The sequence below is a fragment of the Grus americana genome, chromosome 4 (assembly GCF_028858705.1).
Source record: "Grus americana isolate bGruAme1 chromosome 4, bGruAme1.mat, whole genome shotgun sequence".
Taxonomy (NCBI): domain Eukaryota; kingdom Metazoa; phylum Chordata; class Aves; order Gruiformes; family Gruidae; genus Grus; species Grus americana.
Genome location: NC_072855.1, coordinates 35,296,467 through 35,322,823, shown reverse-complemented (window position 1 = coordinate 35,322,823; position 26,357 = coordinate 35,296,467). Strand labels below are relative to the sequence as shown.

The 26,357-nt window shown below is 37.4% G+C and overlaps 1 protein-coding gene and 1 pseudogene across 2 annotated transcripts in view; one reads left to right on the top strand and one right to left on the bottom strand.

The window, feature by feature from the left end:
* Positions 1 to 26,357, bottom strand: part of SORBS2 (sorbin and SH3 domain containing 2) — a 169,244-nt gene that overhangs the window by 129,041 nt on the left and 13,846 nt on the right. For both annotated transcript variants that reach the window (XM_054824383.1, XM_054824386.1), the window contains exon 2: positions 15,568 to 15,688. The gene's annotated coding sequence lies outside the window, so the exon portion shown is untranslated. The remainder of the gene's footprint in view (positions 1 to 15,567; positions 15,689 to 26,357) is intronic.
* LOC129206493 (histone H2B type 1-M-like) lies at positions 24,021 to 24,538 on the top strand (annotated as a pseudogene).

Sequence of the window (26,357 nt, the reverse complement as noted above, 5' to 3'; positions counted from 1 at the left end):
AAGGGATTCCAAAATATCCACAGAAGCTATGGATATTTTATATTCTAGGAACACTCTTGATTTTTAAAACTCCAGTGCAAAATTATTAAAACAGTAATTTGGATCTGTTTGTTCTTCAGTATTTCCTGCATATTAAAATTTAATTTGGGGTTTGAAATGTACTGCTATCTCTATTTTTGAATTCCATATTTAACCCATTCCACTTTTTAAGGTGGTAGAAGGCACAGTAGTGATTTTTTTTTTTAAGAAAACAACAGCCAACCTACTATTGCATTAGTGAGTTACATATCAAGTAACTAACAGCTAAAGACTGTTTTTACATCACTATTTTATCATTTGCAACAAAAGCAGGCTAAAACTATGTTGTTAAGGAAGCAGAATAAGAATGACTACATTTATGACTAAATAGCAGCTTTGTAACTACCCTAGTATAGGGGTAGTACAGTTGCCTTGACAGAAGAATAAATGGATACTTGTCTCTGCTCAGGGGACTGGGAAAGCTGACAATCATCTGCTGTCTAGTGTGATGAATATCCCGTTGCTTACCACATGTCTACTAATTTATAATGTGCAGTGATGTAAAATGACTGTTTAGACCAGGCTTTCTTCCATCATATTACTTCACCTGAGCAGCTTAAAAAAGGCACTTTGTATTAAACACAATCACTTCGATCACTCTCAATTTACAATTACAGCAGAAAAAACAGGGCACTAACAATGGAGTTTGAGGGACTTCTTGACTTACTCCAGTGTGCTTTTATTGACTTTCTGTAATCCTGTGCCTCATGACTGTTTTTATCTGTGCACTGCTCTTGTGCTGCCTGTGCTGAAACAGAGAAAGGAGTTGTGCTGGCAATTTTATTTATGTGTAGGTCAAGTAGTAGAGGTCATCAGCACCCAACTAGATCCCACCTGAGGAGAACAAAGGAATAAATGCATCCTATATAAAACCAACTTAAGCTATCTTTCCTTAAATACAATCCTTTAGGAAAAACGTCTCCCAGTGGAATAAAAAAAAGATATAGTTAAATAATGGACTTGTTTTGGCAGAAAAACTACTGAAGAGGTGTCTGCCTTCACAGTCATTCCCATTCCAGTGTTCATCATCATCTTAATTGGTGTAACACAGCTTTTTATGAAATCAGGTTATAAACTTATCACTGAAGTGAGCAGCATTCAAATTACCGCACAAGCAGCTACAGTGTGCAAAACCAGCTTTTACCACTAAAACTTTAACAACATTAAGAATGATTACTTTTGAAACATAAGAGTGAAAAAATTGGAGGATAGGAGGAAAGAAAAATAAAATATAACCTTGTAACAGCTTTTATTTAAAAAACCCCCAAAACCCAACAAAACCACCAAAAAACCCCCCAACATTCTGGGACTAATTGCAAGTCATTAATGACTTCAGGTGAGAGGTATTCCACAGCTCAAGAAAAGTGAAGAGTTTGGCCTCCAAGTTACTGTGTATCTAACTACAGCACAGAGCATATTCTCCATGAAATGCCCTGGTCCCCAAGTCATCCAGAGATGTGCACATGGTGGGACAAGGCAAGACCCACCACCAGGCTGCAGATCCATGTGCCAGCCATGAAGCACCTCATGCAGTAAGTACCCCGCCCCACATTCTAGAAAAAGCCTCTCAATGTCTAAGTAGTAAAAAAGTCCAGATTGTAAAATATACAAGAAAACTACTCTACATAGGCGCAAGGAGGTTTCATATTGCGTATTTTAACTTCATGTGGTTGCTTGGGCCCAGGCAAATGTGCTATTTTCTGCACGACAGTCATGGTAGAATATGCCACAGGGACTTCTTTGAATCTTTAGGTTATCTGTCCTTTCTGACGTAAAGGGAAAAAGGTTTGTGTGGGCCATGCAGTGGCACAAAGAGAAGTAACTCAGGCTAACTTCTGGTGAGGACAGCCAGGTTTCTCCCCATCTATGGAAAGAGACCAACAAAGCCTTCTTCAGAGGGCAACCATGGGTAAACATCAGAGCCTGCCTGGCCCTTTGACAGCACTGCTTTTTCACACATTAAAAGCAGCCACCTAGGGAGAATGGCCCAAAGCGGGCTAGAGTTATCATTTGTTAATACGACCCTTCTCTTCTGCTATAAAAGTTAGAGTATGAAGTGTTTAAAAAAATACTACTGAATGTAATTCTTATTCCTCAGGATGCAGATTCTGTTAAACTGTACATCTGAGGATTCTTACAATGGACACTCCACGTGTATACAATATGCACTAGTAGGGTATATTAAGTCTGAAGGCTGTGAACAAAAAAGGCCTTTTTCTGTGTCCTCAGTAGCCTTTGTAGGAAAAGTTACCTAGTTCTAAAGTTGGTTCAACTCAATCTGGGATCATGCCTTCACCACAGGAAAGGTGCATATCCTTTCTCTATCGCTTCTGCTTCTCCTGTGTCAGGTCTACTGATCGCTTGATGTAGGGTGAGTTGAACACATCTACTGGTCCAAATGAGAACTAATCCTGTGACTAAGACTAAAAACTAACACCTGTTTTTGCATATACATTTTCAGTTAGATAAGTGTCATACTGACTTAAAACTGATTGTGAAAATGCAGCAGTAGTGGCCTGTAGTTCATATGGACCTCATATTCAAGCTGGTCATTTACAAAGACTAGGAGTTCACTACATCTTTAGCCTAACGTGCTTAATTACACCACTGAAAACACACAACCACTTGGACAGCAGACCTTGTCTGACACCTCGGTGTCAGCCACCCGCCTAGTATTTCTGTCTAGGTCAGGACTTCATCATTCCAAAGAGCTGGCAAGCTAAGGAATTCTAGGAAGGACAACTGATTAGCCACATCAGTTGCATCATACAGTGATATAGCACTGAAAATTTTTCAAAGGCAGCTTTCCTTTATATTCCAAATAATACCATCTCCTGTCAGAATATTCTAATTTTGTTTTTTAATATAATGCTCTGTAGCTTGCAGCTTCAAACAGTAATAAAAAAAGGTGACAAATGCCTACCATCACCTGGTATTTACAGAGTATCAGAAAGCAATAAGCTGGGTTTGCAATTGAAGATCATCTGAAGCAGGGCTGAGTCATCTGGATAACTCATTTTCTGCACACCTGCTGTAATGGTGCAGTGAAACACTACTACATAAAACATTACAATTAATAAAATACTGTTCCAGAAATAAACCTGTAATATTTTTACAAGTTATACCAATTTCAAATTAAACATTCCAGCAAGCTAAAGCCTACCTTCAAGTCACGACTTGATTTAAACACCTACTTCGGTATAAAAACATAGCAATGAGACTACCAAGATCAGCCCAGTGTAATTGCTATCATTCTTCCCTTAGATTTACACATTTGCCATTAAATCAGTGGGCTCTTTTTGAAAGAAAAGTATTCTCAGTATGAAAGTGGCAGAACTTGACAGTATTTTGTTTCATAAGGTATAAAGCAAATCAAGCTCATTAACGTGCTTGGATGACCACCTTTTACAGCGTCAGGAAACTCAGTTTTTTGCCTTTTTTAATTGTTTTTGCTTTGTTACCCTTTAACCACAATCACAGATGTGTAATGAACAAGTAATTTGGAAAAGGAACAGAAACATACCTAGGAAGACATCTGCCCTGTTCGCTGTAAGGACTATTGAATTTAATAATGATTCATGGCAAAGAAACGTCACAAACCAGCAATTATCACAAGCAATTTATGCACGTATTTAGAAAAATTGATAAAATTCCCATAGCAAAGCCAGGGTATCAGTCTCAGAATCTAAGCAGTTTCCTTCTCTAGATTATGTTGAATTTTTTAAGCAGGATCAAGAAAGTGCATAAAACAACAGGCAGGAATGGGAGGAGTAGTTTCTTAGTGTCTTTAGCAATTTATCATAACAATGTTCAACTCATCCCTGGTCTTAGTCTGCTCTTAGCTATACAGCCTTTATGCTGCTCTAGACACTGACTTCAATAATATTCCTAACTGCTCCGTAACAGCAAAGGAAGGAGAACAGGAAATGGGCACAAAGGTGAATGAAGGTATTTAAATAAATTCTGACATTAAGAACAGGGATAAACTACATTGCTGAGCCATACTCAGAAGAAATATCCACCTGGCACTTCCAAAGAAGAACAGTCTGTCCATTTATTACAAACCCTATGCTCTGTATGAAAAGGGCAGTACGAAGCCCCAAAAAGTACCAGTTTTAAAAACCAGTTTTTATTGTTGGTATTGACTGAAGATGTGTCATTGCTGCATTAAAGTTACTCCCAATCTCTGAAATACAGTAACAAGAAACCTAACAAGTTACCAAATAAAGTCCAGTTTAAATAGTAACTCAAAACAAAGTTGCAGAGTTAGCAGTATGAATCCCCACAAGGACTATTTTAATTCTCAGTATTAGGTATGTGTTGACATGAAAGAGAAAAATAAATGCTGACTAATATAGGGTCAGTTTTTCTAAACTGAGTACCAGGGTACCCACAGCACAATACACAAACATGGCAGAAAATTGGAATATTGGAATACTGCACCTGCAAGAATCAAGCAAATGAAAGCTTTAACTGACAAAGTCTACTTTGCAACTGTGTCTCTCTTCACCCAAGTATCCCTGAAGCATCTGACAAATTCCTTCAGAGATGAGATACCACATCCACTGTAAGGTTAAAACCCCCTTATTTTCAGAAAAGCAAACTCAATCAAGTTTAAAGCTGGCCCTCTGTGCTGCAGCCATGGTGGGGAGGAGGAAATAAAAAAGTCACACTGCATCAATATTATGAGAATCTCTTTGGCATGTGCAAAGGCTTGTGTTCAGATATATAGGTAAGCGTCCATTTGAGAAATACTGAAACATTCGCACCACTAAAAAGTACAAGACAACTTCCTGCTTCCTTCCTTCCCTTCAGTTAGGCTTTCCACACACATAACTAACTTTACCCTTTAAACTTACGCATGGTTTTTGTAGGACTTGCTCTTGGTTTTGCTACCAGGTTACCTTTGAGGATATGCTCATATCCTGAGGCACACCAGCGGCTGCCACACCACAGCTGCTGAGGGAGCAGCCCTTTCCGCGCCTCTGCAGAGCAGTTTGTAGCATCCCAGTATTCTGCAAGGCACAGCTCTGGAAAGTCACTCAAACTTTCAAGCTGACAGGCAGAACATCAGCTCAGAAAAACAAATGACTGTACCAAAGGTCTTAATGAAGCTAGTGAAGTTCTCCACCCTTTCTTCAGGCAGTGAAATTGCATCCTGGCAATTAACGAGCAGAACATTTGACAGTACCACAAAAGTGTAGTTTAGTATTTTCTAGGGCAGGCTTCCATTACAGAAACAATGGATCATGCCAAAATTAAAGATGATTTAACCCAAAACCTCAAATGGTCTAAGATGCAGAAACATCCTCTGCCACAAGACCAGCTAAAAGTTTCTTACAATCTTGATCAACATTCATCCTACTTCATAACTTCATCAGTATCAATTAAGTCTGTCAAATCACACTGAAGTATAGGAAACAGTTTTTACTAAAAATTAAGTCAATCTTGAGGAAAGATTTCCTAGTTCTTATAGGACCCTCTTGTTACAAATATATGTATTTCAAAAGAGTCTGAATCCACCTTTATTTTGATAAAAAGTACATGGAATTTTTAGCATTTAAGCAAAAAGCAGATTTTGCACTTGTGCATTTTCCCTCACAAACAGAATGAAATTCATGTATTGGATGAACAAAAAGAGCACAGACACAGATTCCAAAAAATCACCTGCTAATAAGCAGTATCATTGTCAGCTCTCTTAATTAGCCAGTTCAAGCATTAGAGATAATGCATATTTAGAAAATGTGACCTACAACAGATTAAGTTTACTGTCATTGCTACCACCTCTCCTGTGATAATCCAACACTGACGGAAATTAACTACTAGCTAAGTATACCATTGCTGAATAAAAATTTTGGGATCCAGCTCCCTACTCACCTGGTTCTGCAGCACTCTACCACATTTAAATAAAGCAGCTAGCAGTAACATCTCTGGTAAAATTCTTTATTAGAACAGTATATTTTTCTTGATTACGAAAAAACTGTTTTTTCACCAGAATCTTAGTAGGCAGGCACAGCAAATACAAAAGTGAAGGAAACCCTTTACGCGATCAAAAGAATGCTAAACATGTTCTCACTGGTGGTTGAGTTACAAAAAGTCAATTATTAACAAGCAAAGATCTATGGTAGGCTTTCTCAGCAGGTAATGTACTTGTAACCCAAGGACTGAAACTGTCACTGAACATTGACCAATAATGGTAATGTTGAGAGAAAATGATGAAGTCAGCGCTAAAGTTAGGGCACTGACTTGCCTCTAGACTGGAAAAATCTAGAGACCTAGTTTGACCTCTCTCAGCCATCAGCATGAGCACAAATTATCAACATTGCTATATGCACCTGCAATATAGATGAGGAAATGCAGCATGCATTTGAGTAACAATATTTTAATAGTGGAAATATTTCTTAAGTTCATCAGTAGTTAGAAAAAAATAATGATTTAGAGAAGACTTTTTTTTAGTTTTATATTTCACCCTCATGACCAATTTTCTGCTTCCTCTATTTGTCTAGCTATCATATCCATGGAATGATAAACACTGTCCAAACAGCTGAACCTTCACCACATGCCCTCAAATAGTTCTGTCTTGTTATGGCTCCAGCTAGTCAAGTTATTTTCAGCAAAGGTCATCAAGTTCTGGAGTCCATTTGAAAGCAAGAAAAAAAAAAACCCCCAGTATTTCAGTTTTGTATCTATTGCAGCTGTCAAGGCACAACTATTCTAAAAAGATATTTGATGAGCAGCCTGAATTGAAGTGTCAAAATAAGCCCATTCTTATGGAGAAATAGATTTTTTTGTTGTTGTTATAGCTTGTTGTCCTTTTCTCTTCCCATAAATCCATACCCATAGCTAAAACTGTGCCCTAATTCAGAAATCAGATGATTCTCACGCAGGTCATTATGGTCAGAAAAAAGCCTATTGACAAAAATCTAAAGATATTCGGTTCAAAAGTAGGTCTTTATATTGCAGATTGAGGTGTGACACATCAGCTTAATTCTCCATAATCTGACTATACCTACACCTCTTCCAGTTGTGTGCAAATCCAGTGTGAAGCTTCACTTAATCACAATTAGCCCAACATGTGTCTTGTAAATATGCACTTGGATTTTGAAATGTAATTATGCCTCATACATTGCCTAGAAAAAAAAAAATAAGTGCTGTATTTATTCCACATAAAACATTTGGAATGAATAGTAAAAACAAACTCATCCTAGCTTCCCTTGATAAATATACCTTGGGCTGACCCTGTAGGGACATAGAGATAAAGTGGTTTAAATGCTTTGCTTATTCCAGACACAGAAGGGGCCATGGCCAGACTAGAACACCATGAGCTCTCATCTCAGGAGATACTGCTTTGTCAGCAGAGAAGTGCCTGTGTCAAATAGACTAAAGTGTTTAACTGACTTCACATAGACCAAATTGCTACGCTATCATAAACCCTGCATGCTCATTACTTGCCTGGATTAGACTGAAACTAGCAACCTAGGCCTATATATGCTATTATCTATTTTTTGGCCTGATCACTTCCCCACACGTTGTTTAGAGTCAAAACATTTATTAAAATGCAGCAATCTATGGTTAGTAATTCCCTTAGTCTCTAATTCAAAGTAACATGATTTGTCATTCCTTGCTTCTATGTGGAATAGAACAATTCTACTATACAGTACACAAACATTACACAGAAAACAATCATAGTGACTTTTATCAGTGTCAGTGTGAGAGACAATGACAGCCAGTAACAGCGTAAAATGGAATAAATTGCCAAAGAACTGAATGAAAAACTAAGGTTTGATTGAACTTTGAGCTTTTCTTTATTTGTCCACTTGCCCAAAGCAGGACAGCAATTTGCATGGTTATGCTAGCAATCCTGGCATTGATTATTAGTAGTAGGTAACTCTCAGTGCCTGGGCTACCATCACTGCTTCATTACACTTATTACTGTCCAAACAAGAGCATACCAGTTCTTTTTCTTCGTCACCTTTATAGCAGTGACAAATAGGATGGACTTTTCCTTAATTGCGTATTACAACAAATTTCCAGGAATAATTTCTATCAGTTTCACATAAGTGATATGAAAATTTCTGTATCATTTGAATAACTGTACCAGAATCAATGCATTTCCATTGACTTAGAAGTGCATTTAGGGGATATTATCAAAATTGCTTATTAAACAATTTAATGAAAAGTTAATCCATGCAATTGTTTTTTCTTCCTCACTTGAGGAAGAAAGTTACTGCTGTGAGTTTTCAGAAAGGAATTTACAAGCATGAAGTATTACAGTAACTCATGCAATGGAACATGAAAGTTGTTAGCAATTGTGAAATTACACAGTGATAACAACAGAGGAAGAACTATACATCAAACACCCCTGTTTAAGATGCTGTAGTTACAAAGGGAAAAGAAAATGGTAACGTTTACACACAGAAAGGTTACTGCCAGAAAAATCAATGCATAGATGAGGTGCACACACTTCATGCAGGATGTTGCACTTTTAATTCTGTTGAGATTTTGTCTTCTGTTCAGCATAGAACACAGCCTACCGCTATGCTGCATGATAACGCACTTGGCTGTAACAGCTTTCATGTAATTCAAATGGATGCATGAGAGCACCAAGTGTGAAACTGAAAGGGAGAGGAAACGAACAAAACTGAGGATAAGAACTCCATCAGTTCCACAAAACACAAAGTAGTATTCAGTGCCTACCATGCTAGAATCAGAGGTGTTATTTGTGAAGGATTCAGGTTTTTAAATTAAGTGGTTCATGCCAATATTATTACAGTTGTATAACAGATAGGAAAGATGTTCTTTTTGCAGAAAGAGATACTGATGGTAAAACATGCCTCATTTCTATTTGCTGAGGAGGATGTGATCAAAGAAAGCACATCTTTGCTGAAACAAAAATAACAAAAAATTTATAATTTCTTAATCAGTCTAAACTTTTTTCTCAATCTAGATGTGGCAATTTATGCAAAAGCTTAAAGCTGGTATTTTGAGTTCATACAAAACAAAAGGAATAACATTTAAAATAACTTAAAATGCTTACACTACCTATCACTTAGTGTGATTCTCTCCCAACAAATATTTTGTCCGTGTTCTATTGATTTTGTCAGTGTTTATTTATCCTCAAAGATCAAACTAAACATTGGGTCATGCAATTTGTGATCAGACAGGCAGACAGAATTTGTAACACTGAATACTCAAGTATTCTGCAAGTGCAGAGTAGCAACTGTTTGTGACAGTTTGATATGCCCAGAGACATACATGAATCTTTTAAAGCCGTAAGAATAGGAATTACTTTTGTCCAGGTCACTCTGGTTTGCCAGATAATTGACAGACAAGTTATGAAATAACATTTTGTAATAAATAGTTCAACCAGTTGACTCAAAGGTCTTTCAAACCTGCACTGTTCTGTTTGCTGGCCTGTAAAGGACCTAACTTAAAGGAGCCCAGATTTCCACTGGAAACAGTTCTCCAACTTTAAATAAATGTTTTGGTCAAGCATATACTATTGCTAAGAGTGGAACAGACTTCAAAGTTTAGAGCTTTATTTTGACACTACTGATTTTCATTCTACCTGGACCCAAGGCATAAAAAGATCTGAAAATTTAACAGAAGCATGTTCCTTACCAATGTCATCTAACAACAGTATTTTCAATCTGAAATAAGTTAACGGGTTTTGTTCAAATTCTGATAAGCAGTCAGCTCTTGTTCATTTCAGCTGTTCTACCCATTCCTTATTACTACTATATATATTTTAATACATATCCAGACAGATACAAATATTTCTTGACAAATCATTAGGTTTTACAAGCAAATATTTGGCACATCTCACTGCAGAAATCTAGGCATTGTAAGTCATTTGGATGAGACTTCCAAGATCACAGGAAGACAGATCAACACCATGCTGACCTGCCGCCTGTCACTTAAGCGTTTTGCTAGAAAACCACCATGCAGTCAGCTGCTACTAAGCAAGAAACAACAATTATTTCCAAGTCAGTGGATTTATGTTTATCCTATTTACCATAAAGGAGGGAAATCCAGATAGGGGTGGGGAGGCCAGCTTATTAGCAACCTTAACCATTAACATATACAAACTTCACAGGACATCAAGTTCTGGAGTTCGCACTAATTCAGCACAGTCCATTTGCAGTACACCTATACACTCTTTAGGAATTCAGACGTGTTCGCATAATTGCATTTTTTGAGCCTTTGAATTCCAAGCTTTTTTTTTTTTAAATGGGCAGCTGATGATGGTGCTTTTCAGAAGCATCACCCTTAAAAAAAAATTGAATTCCAGTTCAAATAGTAGATTAACCTGTACATCTGCTCAATTTTAATAAAGTATCTTTCATTTCAAAGCCATTACTGTAAAATGTTTTGTGTGAATATATTACTGTCAGCTACTCCAAGAGGTAACAGTACAAATTGGTGATCGAGCTTTAAACATTCAATTCTTATGTCACAGGTAGCGTTTTAGGAACCTGCCTACATATACAGTTGGGACATACTTTAAAGAAGATTTTTCAAAAAGCTTTCAGTATTAGCTTAATTCTGGTTTCAGAAGACTAAGGTCATTTTTAATCACTTTCTGTCACAAGCAAAAGCAGAATCTTTCAGTACACCAGAATGTCCCCAGACATTAAGCCATAGCATCTAAGTTTTTTGTCTAACACACATTTCATATTCTCATTTTTAACAAAGTCTTGCATAAGTTTTATTCTCACTTTTAAACTGTTACTTTGGGCCTGAGCTGTAACATTCAAAAAATCAACTATCACAGCTTCCCTTTTCAGCACTAGAAAGCTTTGTACAGGACCTGGAGAAGTAGAAACAAAAAGGTGATTTTACACCATTTGGAGATCCAATAGACCTCTGACTGCAAGTTCCAACCGCCTTTATTTGGCTAACCATCACTGTGGAAAGATCGGCTAGCTAATTCTATATACTGAAGGCTATGAAAACTATTGAAAAATTCCTTCTACTGATAAGAACTCAACTGTACTGAAAGACTATCAAGATTGAGGAACCGGCTTTCCAAATCAACTGTTCCTTCACATAGCAACATAGCTTAGCTTCCCATTCTCACCTCCTCTGCTTCCTTCCCCCCAGGAAGCAAATAAGATAATAGTATCTTATTAGATACACACTATTTATCTCCACTGTTGTCACTTCTACTTCTTTTGACTGTGGAAAAGAAATTCGCTGCTTTCCAGAAGATCCAGAGACCTGATAGAGATTCAGGGTCACACAGACAGTTCTGCTACATCCAGTTGCATCTCACCTCTTAGTTCACTTAGATCTATTGAGATGAATCACACAAGTGAGTAAATCCTATACAGGCGCCTCATGGAGCACTTCCAAAGTTGAGAGGCTTCTTGCACACCGGAACTTATTGCTCACACTTTTGGCTTCCACAGGATGCAGCTGCTACTGTATTTGTCACCTGCTGGTTTTGCACAGACTAGGGAAGATAAGAACATTAAGAGCCTCCTTTGCATCAGGTTAGTTCCTTTTTAAATGCATTTATATTAAATGATTTTTTTATGGGGAACAAAAAAACCTTTCTGTGGAACAAGTCATTAGCCGTCTCAAGTGTGGAAGCAACCTAAGTGCTCCAGCAGTAAAGATGACACAGCCTTCTAAACAGCATCACACATTAGGGACATATAAGCCACTAATGAAACACACTAATTCTTAAGCCACTAATATATGGAGACAAATGCAGTCCTACATACAAACATAAGCAGGTAATGCCTTACGTGAGCCACCTTGAAAATAAATTAAAGCGTACTTATTAGATGTACGGTTAAGTGCTTATGTAGGAAGAGATAGTGCATAAGCACGCTTTTCTCTTTAAAGCACAAGCACACAGGTAGATAAACAGGAAAATTCTCTATGTATCATGATCATGCAACCTGATTACCAAATCAGTATTTTTCAAACTCAAACACAAGTTAGAGTCAAATGAAACTTAAAGCTTGAGGTAGAAGTGAAAATAAAACTACTCCTGTATGTTTCATATGCAAAAAATAACTGCTTTTGACTGTCAACTTTTACATTGGTTTTTTAAAAGATGAAATTGAATACTTTTGAGGTTGCAGAATCTAAAAAACATTTATCTCAAGACAGGGGTTTTTGAGAAAGGTTAAGCAACTAAAAGTTTAAACATTAGAGTTAAAATTAGTAATCCTGACAGAAGATGCTCGCTGCTATACTTGATTATTAGTCAAGTGATTAATTTTATCCTCTTCCTCCAAACTGCAGGTCAATGATGATGAGCAAACACTACTGTGAGAATCTGGGAATCCTGCCAGTTCCTAGTTTATTTGGATCTTTCAGAAGGTCAGAGTACAGCCTAAGCCCCAGAACCAGTAACAGGGCATTGCCATCTTTTGTTACTGCAGACACGAGCTAACCAGGGTGCCACAAAAATAACACCTCTCTAAAGCAGCTAAGTTATATCAGAATCACATCATGAACTTCGCCCAGAGCTATCTATTGCCACCTCAGAACAGCACATTGCCAGGTAACAGACACAACTCATAGGTCTCACGTAAGAACGGAGGTGCTGAGAGCGTGTGTAATTTGGTGTATCCCCTACCTGAGGTTAATGCAAGGAAGAGGGACCTGCATGACAGCCCTTCACTCAGATTAATTTCCTCTATCACCAGGTCTTACTCTCCAGTTTTCAAAACACCTTTTTTTCCCCCGGCATCATCAAATACGAAACCCATGCAGTTTCAACATATTACTATGACCTGCTGATATATTCCTGTCACTTTGGAATTTTGTTCATGGATTGGAATCCCATATGGAACAGATTCCGTAAAACCTTGTTGCCATCATTAAGTGAATTGAACTTAGACCACGCAGTGAAACAACACTGATGCACTGTCACTAACCAGCATATTAATTTAAGATCTTCATCAGCATGAAGCTCTTACTTGACAAGAAATCCAAGCTATCACAATCTATTGTTTCTCAAAGTAACAGTTCAGTAATACTGTACATTGTTTGGAAAATGCTTATACTGGCAAGAAGGAAATATTTTCTGAGCATTCCAATCAAATAATTCCATCATAAAAAGCTTATAGATCCACTTGCCTCCCCCCTCTCTGAGTTCATAAAGATAATAAAGAGGGGGCATGTTTATTTATGTAACCTGAATTGTTCTGAGTGAGCCTTTATTCTTCACACACAAAGAATTACAAACAACAGTGTTATGCCATTCCAGACTTAATGGGTTCCTTGGGACCACATCATTACGGAAAAATCCAAATAAAGTTTTTTTTCCCCCCAATGTATTTGACACCACCTTTGGGAAGTGAACAAAGACACACTGTCAAAAGCAGAAACCTGCATAAAATGTTACTGTTTATTCCCCATGATTGCAGAGGTATACTTACTCAAAGACAGAAATTCCACTGCTCTCCTGAGATTTCCTCCCTTCAGTTGAATTTAGAGCCAAGTTCACTCAGCTAATGTTGGTGTTGTGTTAGGATGCCAGATAAAAGTTCATCTAAGTCAGGTCTGTTAATCAAAAATTAAGTGCCAAGCAAAAACTTGGTCTTACATTGTAATTTCAAAGTTACATGAATTAAAAAATAACCATTAATAGATCATCCGTGGCCATTTAGAGAATTCAAGCACTGCTTTTAATTGAAAATACTTGGTAAATATTTTGTCTATTATGCAGCCTAATTTCTCCTCCAGCTATGTCTTTTGGATGTGTTAAGGGATCACAAATTTCTACATTGCTCAAACAGTAACTACAGCATGGCCTCTGAAGTGTCTTAAGTTCCTTCAGAAGCTTGAGCTTCTTCAGAACTATGTCCCAGGTGACAAATTCTTTTTATATGAAAACCATCAATGTAAGATGTATTCACCAGAGTGTGGACAAAAGAACTTAGGAAGTAAAGGAGAGGGTGACTGATCTGCAGGACCAGAGAAGCAGCTTTATATGTGACAGCAAGACAGGAATAGGGAAGATCTTAAAAAAAGAAAAAAGAACATAATTCAATTAAAAATAAGAAGGAAAAAGAATAGAAACTGTTTCATTTGAAACAAAGCATGCCTGGTACCAAAATTCCCTTGGTTTCAAGTGGATACCTATATTACATTATCAATATCTGCTGTTGTAATGAACAAGTAGAATTAGATCTATCATTCTCAAATATCAGAATACAACATTACTGCGAACATTACAACTGAACCAGACTCGCTTCTACTTTTTCTGAAAAACTGCTAAAGAAAATTCCTGATTTTTATAAAAATTCTGTATTTTTAACAAAAAGATATGTTATATGAAATGTATACCATAGACTTCAGATTTTTTCTTTTTATCCCCATCCCCCCCCCCCCAAGCTGGAAAGCTTCTTACTAACATTTAAACAAATTGGAAAGCTCCCAAACAGCTTTTATGTAAAAGCAACTAATCTATTTTTTCCCTATGAAAATATAATGCATAACTACTGTTCTATATTAAACATACTATTTTTAAAATATGGCATGAGTTTTCAATATATTTTTAAAATAAACTAACGTTAGGGCTATAGCAAAGCCTGCACAATGAACTATGCAGAACCAGGGCACGCAGTACGTAAGTACACAGTAATTGTGGTAAGCACAAGCGCCACAGCATATGTAATCAGATGGACTAGGTATATATAAAGGCTGCTGTTTAATGCTAGCCAACTGCTTACAAAAGCCAAAGGACAGTAAAAATCTTCTGCTCTTCAGAGATTTTCTTCGTTTTAATCACAATAAAGAATAAAAATAGAAGGTAGGGGACAAACTTTCTTTTGTTTGGGTTGTACTCAGTTAATACTTCATAATCAAAGAAAAAAGATTTGTTTCAAACAGTACAATCAAAACCTGAAGAAATTCTGTAAGCCACAAATATCTTTAACAGAACTGTTACAGAATTATATTAGCAAATTTAAGACTACTGACAAGCATGCTTACTGCCCTACGAAATATACACATCAGCAAGAAAAATACACCATTGCATGAACACCATGAACCTATTTTATCTACACAAGATGAAACCAGCAAGCAGTGAAACATGAATGAACTGCTGGCAAAGTTTATTTTTAAAACTCTGACTCAACACAGAATATACTTTGTAATACAAATTCTGGAGTTATTTCACAAAATTCAGAACAAACAGGTAAATAGTTTCAAGACAGAACAATCACCAGTTTTGCTTTAAAACATTTAATGATTTCATGACAGCAAACTGAGAACAAACTACTAGATAAACAATTAAAACCCCACTTATACCAAAGTATCATACAGAATCATAGGTACTATTTTAAGGTTTGCAAAAGCAGCACAATAACGCCTTTGCAGATTAGTCTTCCTACTTCATACAGAGTACGCAGCAGAATTACTAGCAAACAGAAGATGGTTTTCTCTGAACTCTAATTAGAAACTCAAGAATGCAAGTTCTAAGAAGAGGAAGAAATAAAAACACTTAAGAAAAATATGACTTACCAGACAGATGAGCTTAGCTGTGTCTCAAGTGCAGAAGAACTTTCTGTATACGTAGATCTTGTTTATTTAGCCCTTTATGAAGGTTTCTCTCAAGAAATTAATTTAACTCACATACAAGAGTCTGCAAAAAAGAGAAAGAGTCTGAGCTGCTGGGTGATGTTTTTGTTCTAAGTGCATTTAAGCTATTTTCGGCAGCAACGGGCTTGCCTACAATCAAAATGAAAATGCAATACAGAATAACCAGACTCCCAAGTCAAGCTAAAAAAAAATCAGGAAATCCATAGCAAAAAAACCCTTTGTTCATTGTCCACATTTTTATTTAAAAAAACAGAAAGAGCCAGGAACAAGCACTGTGGATGATGAACGAAAATACTGTTAAAAGGAAATCTAGAACTTTGAAGACTATTACCTGCACCTGAGGAAATGAACCACCACTGATATTTTTAATGTGAAAAACACATTTTGAGTTCAGTCATTTCTGAAGATGCTTTGACTTCTTTACACAAGGACTCATCTGAGATGGAAGTACTTCTATTTGCATTTAAGTGCACCATATCTGGCTGGTATAGGTATCTGAGAACAGGACAAATCAGTTTACCAAGATTGAAGCCAGTAGTTTGTTTCTAGCTTGCATCTTATGTTTCCAGTTTCAGCACCAGTGCTATTTTGGAAGCTTAGTGACCTGAAGCTGCCGGCACTCCATTTTTTCTACCAGCACCATTATTCAGTGACATGATAAAGATCTCCCTGCCCTCTTCTGCCACATCCCCAACCAGTTAGTTTACCCTCCCATCATGTAAAAATACCTGGAAAGGTAAAGTGTCAATACAAATTAACGGCTATAGGAAAAGACCCCAAAATATCTTGATGGGTACATAAAAGCTAGTTACTCTGAAGTTTCAGACACCACAGGTAAGTAAAGTCAGTGGAAAACCACCATTGCTATTTAACTTTTTGCAGCTTCTTCTGGTACAGGAAGAAGCTTCCAAGATGTTCCTCTATATATCTCAGCAATTCGGATGGACACAATGTACTTTGCTTCACCAGAACAACTTTTCATACATGTCCACACTGTTAGACACTGCCACTGAAAAACTTGTTACTTTTGTTCAAGGAAAAGTTGCAAGACTTGAAGTTACTTTCTACTCAAAACCTAAACCAGGCTGACATAGTAAAATCACAAAATCTTTCAGTATCTATAAAATTTCCAATCAAGTCTTCATAAGCACACTCATTTGAAAGTGTTTTGGAACACCATGGATCACCATAATTTCTCATTTAGTTGTGAACAGTAACTATCTGAAAGTTATACTGATACATGAAACAGGATGCCAGACACACAAGCTACTTAGTAAACTATTAAAATAGTAAAGCAATGCTCATTGTTAAAAACAAAAGCATTTGTTCTTGAAGACTCATATAAAAATCATTAGCTACAATGCATTTATAACAATAATGAAAAAGCTGCCAAGTGTGAAAATATAGCATAAATTCTTTCTGGATTAGCTGAAAAGCATCCCTTCCCATTTGATCCCAACTATTTTTAGTGTTACTGTAGCTAAAAGCAGCTACAAAAACCCCACAACCCCACAAACTCCAAATACCAATCGGTTAAATTAATCATCATTGCTGCTCCAGTCCAAATGGCTACTTTAGGGCTATTATTTTTACCACAAAACTTGTTCACAGAAGTTAAAAAGCTCAGTTTCACTTGAGATCCACAAAGAAATTTAAAGGACTCCAGTAACTCATGTTTCAGCCAACATATGAATGCGTGAATTATAGCCAGCCTGAGAGGTGCAATGGTCAGGTGGAACATGCAATATGGTTTGTAAATAAATACAAGACCTGTGCATACCAGGCCGTTAGTGTCAGATGCTACGTTACCTTGCTCATCCATAGTCCTTTCATCTGATGCTTACAAGCCAAATCAACAAATATTCTGTATGCCTAATACCATGCAAATATGAAAATAGAAGACTGTCATTATTAGCAGTATCAATTTACTACTGAAGTAATACAATACACACTGCTTTGCAGCACGACATTTCTTTTCTGAAGCATTTTCTCAGAAGGCAGATTTACCAATAGCTGATTTACCATCAGCGCTTAACCTGTTTTTGGTACCTTGTTGCTTCATTTACACAAAAACCAGTTGCAGAGAGTCTATAACAATCTACCTGTTAGTATTTATAGCATTTACTGAACATGACAAATGCACTGTTTTGGTATATATTGAGATGTGGTTTAACACTACTGGATATAAATCAGATGATCTTTGTCTACAGTAAACATTAGATGCTATAAATAACATACATACCATCTAAGTCTCAAAGAGAAATATCTGTATATTTATTAGTAAAACAAATATGTCACTACTACCAAGATTATCACCTTATACTTTTCAGAGACTGATGATAATCGTCATTTTGATAGCCATTTTGTGGCTATCAGGAACATTAAAATCAAGCATCTAATTTCTTTAGTGGCACACTGCAATGTGATTTAATCAACAGTTGGTATTAAACAATTTAAACATGACCAAGAAGTGTACAGTTCATACTGCTAAAGTAGGTACTTGGTGCAAGTCTCCAAGAGCTCCCTGACCAGACACTACAGGACAGAGTTCTGATAAACCAGAAGAAAGAATCTTGATAGAGGAAAGATACAGAAAATTGTTCAGCATGCTAAGAGAAAAAAAGAGCTGCCTATCTGCTTCACTGCACAGATTCATATAAGGGAAAACTTGATTTTTCTAGATCTAACCTTTCAAACACAGTTGAATAATTAAGTTTCACATGGAATGGCTGAAGAAGAATCCCCCTTTTGAGAAGTCTCCCTGCATACATTTCAGACTACGTAGATAAACACTGCACAACCATGTGTAATGACTTTTTTCTTTGTATTATTCTATATAAGTTTCTATTCAGATCTTTTAATAGTAGTGGAATACCTTCTAGTAACATAACGTGTCTAAATGAATTGTATGTTATCTGCCCCAGGAAGAAACAAGGAGCACGGATAAGTTCGGTTGTTTTTTTTTTTCCAAATAATCACATTTCTTGAATTTGAACTGAACTGTGACAGTTGACATTAAATGCATTTAACATTAGAGAATGCGTTCACAATGCATGCCCTGTGAATTTGCAGAAGTCTCTTAAAAGAATTCATTCATAAAATTGACCATTTCAATCTCTGAAATGAGTGTTTCCCAGATTACAGAAAAAAAATAATCTACAGAACAACAGGATGGAAGGTATGAACAACATGCTTTGTCCTAGACTTCAGCTAGTCTTGCAAATGTCTTAGACACATACAATCCTGACAGATCTTACAGATAAGAATGAACCTTTTTTCAACATCTCAGGTGTGCTCTCAGTAACTTCTTCTGCTGAAAAAGCAATGGAGCTACGAAGAAGCATGGCCATTCTCCTGGACAGGATGGAATATCTAGTTACACATGGATCATATAAACGATTACTTGTAGTTGTTTCTACATAATGTAAAATAAACCAAAAAATTACAGACACAGATTAACTAAACCTACTGCCAGGGATGTGTGTCTTTAGACAAATACATCATATGCCTATAAAGCCAAAGGATGAAACTAGATGGGAAATGATTAATCTCCAGTGACATCACTTCAATTTCTGAAGTTCAGCTAGATGTTAGTACATTAGGTTTGGCATCATCAGATGAGTTGTAATTGGCCTTCGCCTATGCTCAGTAGGAATGTGCTCAGGAATGAAAGGGTGACAACAGTCAAGAGTCGATCAGAACATGTACCTGAGAAGTCTGTTTCTTAAGAATTGGTGTGAGGTTCATTTTTTAGGACATTTCTGCTCTATGACATAACATTTACAATTATCATGAAATTACTACTAAGTTATTTATCAATGATCAATTTATACTTTTTCTCCTATTTAGAGTATTAGGATTATATATTAGCATAGGAAACCTGGTATAAATGTCCCAGTAATGAGAGCTTCATTTTTATATATAAACTTCTTCAGAAAAGCATAAAAAAAAGTTACATCGGCTCCTTTCTTCTACTCCAAAATTTATAGGGCCTCGTTAACCATAAAAGCTTCTTAAATTCTCACTAGGACAAATCTATGCACTTGACATTCTAGCCCGGTTACTACTAAATACATCTTGATGCCTTATGTCATTGTGCATGCCTCAGCCTCATGTAGCAGCAGTAGCTTAAGAATGGTCATATTAGATTGATGCTACATAGAACAATAAATACAAATAAACATGCAGTTTTCTTCAGTTAAATATGTTTAAAAAGGTAATTTTGGAAATTTTCTAGACCATCATATGAAAAAGAACTTCTGAAAAACCTTCAACATTAAAAACCCTACATAAACAACAAATCCTGAATTTCAATCTCTACCAGTTTCATTTGAGCTACACATTGAAAAAGATTGATCATCTATTGAAAGACAAATTGACTCAAGCTTTCAGAACATCGGAGTCAACATTGCAAGACAGAACACGTAGACAGCCAAGTTACTGTGATAGTTACATCTCACACTTTTTCCTAACCCTAAAGAAAATAAGTTACCTCAATGAACTACCCATGGTCACAACATTAAAATACTTCAAAGTTTCTTCCAGCATGGCTACAAAGCAGTCTTACTCTTACATAGGTACCTGTTCCAGAACAACCAGTAATAGAATCTTCTGTCAAGACATTTCAAGAGGCAGGAAACACTCTACATCCCTCAGGGACAATGAATTGTAACCTGTATGGATAGTGCAGAAGTGACACACGTAGCATTTATCACCACTTTCATAATCCCCATACTGAATGAAGCTCTGCTTAGAGACCTCTCATCTTTAACAAAACTTTCAAAGGAGAGTGAAGTTTATGAAGTCCATACAATGGAATTATTTTTTTTAATCGCTCTGTTAGCACATTTGTTTCCTGTGTATCAAGTCTATTCTCCAGTATCTCAGTGTTCCCCAAATAGCTCTCCACATTAAAAAAAGCTGAGCACCCCTCTCCGACTAAAGAATTTTTTCCATCACTTCCTTAAAACAATTAATGGTGGATGGCCCACCTCACTAATATCATTAGGTAATAATAAAGTTATTAAACTTCTCTCTCCAGGTTTGGTATAAGAGTGTTTCATCCCTATATAACTCTTTAGAAAAGCTGGAAACTGGGAAGGAAGACCAAAAAAGCAGCAACTTGGATTTGTGGGGTTTTTTGGCTTGTGCTTCTCAGAAAGCGCTCAAGAGCCAGCCATGAGTTATCACGAAATCTCTGATCCAGCAGAGAATCGAGGAAGTCTACTGAATTTGTTACAGAAGTGTTTTACCAATAACTCACACATTTGAAAGACATGGATCAAGACATCAAGTACAAAGAATCATGCTCTCACCTCGTTAACACCAACTGATGTTTGTGCAAAATGGCAGATGTTTGATGAAGAGTTGCCTCTGCTGTTGTTCTCTAGACAGCAGATCTGTGTTCTCTTTAAAAGACACCATCTGTCTTTAGCTATATTCAGTTCTCATTTTTGAGTTTGGAATTTAAGTCTGCTCCTCCCCGCCCCCTCCAATTATAATGAAATTTTGTCTAGTGATAAAAAAAGTGACTGAAATCACTAGACAGATTTTTGTGAAAGTAGTTTTGTAAACAAGCAGCTCTGCTATCACAGTAAGTTGAGCTTTCTATACAACTTAAAATTTGCTTTTCAGGAATCTTGTCATATTTGAGAACTTTTAAAAGAGCTAGAAAGTGTCACTGACTGTCTTTATAGACATTCTCAAGATGTAAAAGGCTTTGATACAGAGTCAGTGTCCACAAATTTGTGACCTTCTTTACACTTCTTTGAGATCTAATACACTAAAAGCAAAACAACCTAAGATGCTTATCAAGACAATGCATCTCTGGAAAATTAATCTGTTCTCTAAATAGAAGCAGGAAACATGGCTAGCACCAGATTTTCTGCCAGTCACCTTTGGCAAAACCAGATTGAATTTCACTGCTGCAGCTTCAGTTTGATATCTAAGGACTCAAACCCAACATTTTGTCCGTCATTGAAACTGTTATAATTTTTAATGTTTTTAATAGCAGCATTATATAACACAGAATCCTTTAAAAATTACACCTTTAACTGAGCACCAAATAAATACATTAAAACATAAAAGAGACTCTCCAGCCTGAAGTGAAATCAAATGCCTTAAAAGACAACCAACCACAAACCACTCTTAAACACATATTTATCTAAAGATTTAGAGCCTCTTGCTCATCAACCAATTCCAGTACTTTGGCCAATTTCACATAACCAGCAGCAAACCATATAACTGCTATCCTAATGATACGAAAAGTCACTGCTGTTACCACTATGAAACTAGATAAAGACACTGATATGCCAAGAGCACTAATTTACTAGTAAGACTAACTTCCTCTGTTTCAACAGTAAACAGTTAAAGACATATGGGAAATAAATATGAAAAGGCCTTTTCAGGAAATGGAGAACAGAAGCTTATTGTTTATCTTGCTCTTGATACACACTTCTAGTCCATTGTTTCAAGAACTTTGTCCAAGGTTATTTGTCTTTCAGACTAATTTTCTGCTAGAATGTGTTCAACTACTGTGTATGATTGTGGAGGTTTTTTTGGGAGGGTGCTGGGGGCATTAGGGAGCAGGGTTTCCCTAAAGGCCTAGACCTCAGAGAAGTAAACAAGCTAGGACTCTAAACTTGCAATGCTCATTGCGACTTACCAACTGAAATGACTGGGTTTCTTGAATTAGCTGCTTACAAGGATTTCTGAGCCCAAATCTATTTTACATATACCCAAATTCCTAAGCATCTATATCTCTTTTAACAGTAAACTTCCTTGGTGTCCAGCAGGAGCACGTTAGGTAACTGGGAGTGGTGTGTCATCTTGAAGAAACCACTTTGGTATCAACTGTCATTTACAAAATTGTGTTTTATCAACCTCGCCTCTGAGGTGCAAACATCCATAAGACTTTCTCAGTTTACGTTCACTCTTCATAAAAACTACAGAAGATGGTGTTAACCCACCATTTTTTTTTTTTTTTTAAAAAAAAAACCAACAAACCACTGTACTGATGGTCTTTAAAACACCTGCCACAGATACTGGAAAGTGGGATTAGATTTCCAGAAGGATTTACAGTCACATCTCCCACTTTGCTGACACAATAGTAAGCATCAAGCTACTGTCTGGTCTTTTGAGGACACTGGTCCATCTTTCATAGTGTAATAACAGACTTCACATGGCTTACACAGCAAAAACCTTTGTCTCTTTAGCTTAATAAAGAGAATTTACCTAGGAGAAAGGAAAATTTGAGTTACTCCCCCAGTTACTCTGAAATATTACCACCTGAACAATACAGTCTGAAATATTAACACCTTCAGACAGTTGGCCATGGACAAGACTGCGCCCTCTTCTCAAGGGAGAATTGCCATCACTAGGCTCTGAAGGCATGCATGCTCCTGTGCACAGCTGCCCTCAGTCTCAAGCTAGCTGGTCCATGCAAAGCAAAACAAATTCACAGAACACACACAAGTCCCAGTTCCCTCCTTTCACTTCACAAAGATTTATGTTACAGAGCAAATAATGCCTAATACTAATACCATTCTGTTCTTTCTTAAACCACCAGATTACAGCCAGGCCAGCTTTACACCTCCGCATTCTGTATTGAGTTTCTATTCCAATTACCATGACTAAATCCACAAAGGAATTTAGGCTTCTCAATAATTAACACAATGGTGTTCAGCCAATTTGCTAAGCTGCCAATTCAGTAAAGAAAACAATAAGGGACTTGTATGAAAAACAGTCCTTAGCTTTACCAATCAAGTAATTTTAACGTTTTCTGCTACTCATAACATAGGGGATAGGGGACAGGGGACAGCAGACCTACTGCAACTGAAGATTTCAGGAAATAAACACTAGGATGAAGAGAATGATACTTGTCAACTCAACTGAGTAAAAACCTCTCACTAGAAGTCAAATAACAGGTAAAAGCAGTTTAGAGAACTGTCTTTCCTTAAATTTTCCTTCAGTTTATGCATTTCGATACTATAATCCACTTAACTGAAAGCACAACCTAAAGGCATCAGCAACTGTGCAAAGCTTTGAAGGCTTCCCAGCTATGGGCAGATAATACTGCAGCATTTTAGAATACTAGCTAATACTGGCGGAGTAATATTTTTTCTTTGTTTTCAAGAAACTGAGGTCAAAGGCATTATCTGGTTTTCAACAAGACCCAACATGTGCATTTGGGTTTCCTATCTCTAATTACACCATAGCATATTAACATCATAAGACCAGCTAAAGTCAGCCAAAGCTCATTGAGACACAATTGCCTCAGCAAACTTTCAAGCTTGCTGTGCACAGTTTCATACAATTGTGACAGTTATCAGTCCTTCAGGCTGCAAAGAAGGTAGTTATTTCAAGAGCTCAGGTACATGCCACCACTGGACTCAAGCCATTCTCAGCTACGCTGCCTCCACCTTTGCTCACCTTCACATTGCTTACTGGCGAAAAAAGATGCTGCTAAAATACTTGAGCCTACCAAGCCAGCTCCTGCTCCCAACAAGGACTCCAAAAATGCTGTCACCAAAATCTGAAAGGAGAGTACAAGTAAGATAAGAATAGTAGAAAGGAGAGCTGCTGCATCCATCAGTACAAGGTGCTAACGCAGATCCATCCTGACACCAGTATCCTAATCAAGGCCGTGGAGATCATGAACTCCTTTGTTAATGACATCATTGAATGTATCACTGGAAAAGCAAGTTGTCTGGCATATCACAAGGAATGCTTGACCATCAGTTCCTCAGAGGTGGAGTCTGTCACGCACTAGGAGCTGCCCAGAGACCTAACCAAGAGTGCCATGTCTGAAGGCACCAAAGCTATTGGGCAAATACTGCAGCTCCAAGACCTAAACTGTGCTTTTGTCCAAGGGCTTGAAGATAACGGTGGATGAAAAACTGGACATAAAATAGCAATCTGTGCTTGCAGCCCTGCAAGCCAACTGTATTCTGGGCTGCATAAAAAGAAGTGTGGTCAGCAGACTGAGGCAGGTGATTCTACCTCCATACTTAGCTCTAGTGAGACCCCACCTGGAGTACTGCATCCAGCTCTGGGGTCCTCAGCATAGGAAAGACATGGAGCTGTTGGAGTGAGTCCAGAGGAGGGCCACAAAAATGATCAGAGAAATGGAATACCTCTCCTATGAGGACAGGCTGAGAGAGTTGGGGGTGCTGCTCAGCCTGGAGAAGAGAAGGCTCTGGGGAGATCTTATTGCAGCCTTTCAATACTTAAAGGGGGCCTACAAGAAAGCTGGGGACAGACTTTTTAGTGGGGCCTATTGCAATAGGATAAAGGGTAATGGTTTTAAACTAAAAGAGGATAGATCTAGACTAGATATAAAGAAGAAATTTTTTATGAGGGTGGTGAAACACTGGAACAGGTTGCAGATGCCCCATCCCGAGAAACATTCAATGTCAGGTTGGATGGGGCTTTGGGAAACCTGATCACATTGAAGATGTCCCTGCTCACTGCAGGAGTGTTGGACTAGATGACCTTTAAAAGGTCCCTTCCAACTCACACCATTCTATGATTCTATCTGCACCACATTCCGGCAGAACTTGAAGTCAACTTCAGCTCTCCTTATGATCACATGCTTTTACCCCAAGCCACACATTCTTATGCCTTTGCTGGAGTTGTTTCTATGGACTGATTCTAAAGGAATTTTTGATAGGATAGCAGTGACAGGCTGGTTATTCATGAAGGGTGTGAAAATAGATCTGGCTACAAACCAAGCCATGTCAGCTTGTACGAAGTCACAAACCATTCTGACTTTGGGCAACATAAACAGCAGCACACTAAATTTGAGTCATTTTTCCTACAATCCCTCATATCAAAGAGAAGGGATCTCCAGGTCATCTGGTCCATCTGCTTCATAACAGCAAAACCCAGAGTAAGTGTATCGTTCATGACAGATACTTCATCAGCCTGTTTCAGAAGACATCCCAGCAAGAAAGATATCCCAACTTCTTTAGACACTGTAGTACTTAGTTATCCTTAGCATTATTTTATTTTTTTTTTTAGCTCTAACCAAAGTGTCCTTTCATGTAATTTAAGCCTGAAATGTAGAAGTTCAGGTGATTTAGATATACAGAATCAAGCTCAAATTCCACACATACACAAGTCAAAAGCAGGACCAGAGCTGCCCAACTGCCAGCCTACACCACACCTTCTTTATATTGCATTGCACACAGACAGCACAGCAAATTTGAGGGCCTGCCATAGATGTCAGTGAGGCTTAGCCAATATATAGCATTAAAGGAAATAATATGTCTTAAAGAAAACACTATGTTAGATTGGGACCCAGCTCAAAATCACCTTATTCGAGACTACAGTTGAATCACTGCTTTCTTTAAAGGTAGCATGGACCCCTCTCTATATGCAGCTCAGTGAAGCCATTTCTCACCCTTCTACTTCTAATAAGCCAATAACTAGCCTGTCAAGCTTGTGGCTTCATGCTATTGGCAGGCACAGACTTAATTTATAACATTAGGCCTACACAATAAAGACAATAGATAAATTATACACAGCATGAACTGTAGAGAATGTACGATTCCTGTAGAGAAGTTCAAAAAAGCTCTAAGGGCTGCAAGAGCTGGAATGGAAAACTCAGGGTAGAGCGTGATCAGTATCAACATACACCTTAGCTAGAAACATCAAGGCTCTCAAGGCTTTATGAAATTGAGCGTGACCCCAAAAATAAGCTTTAATATGTA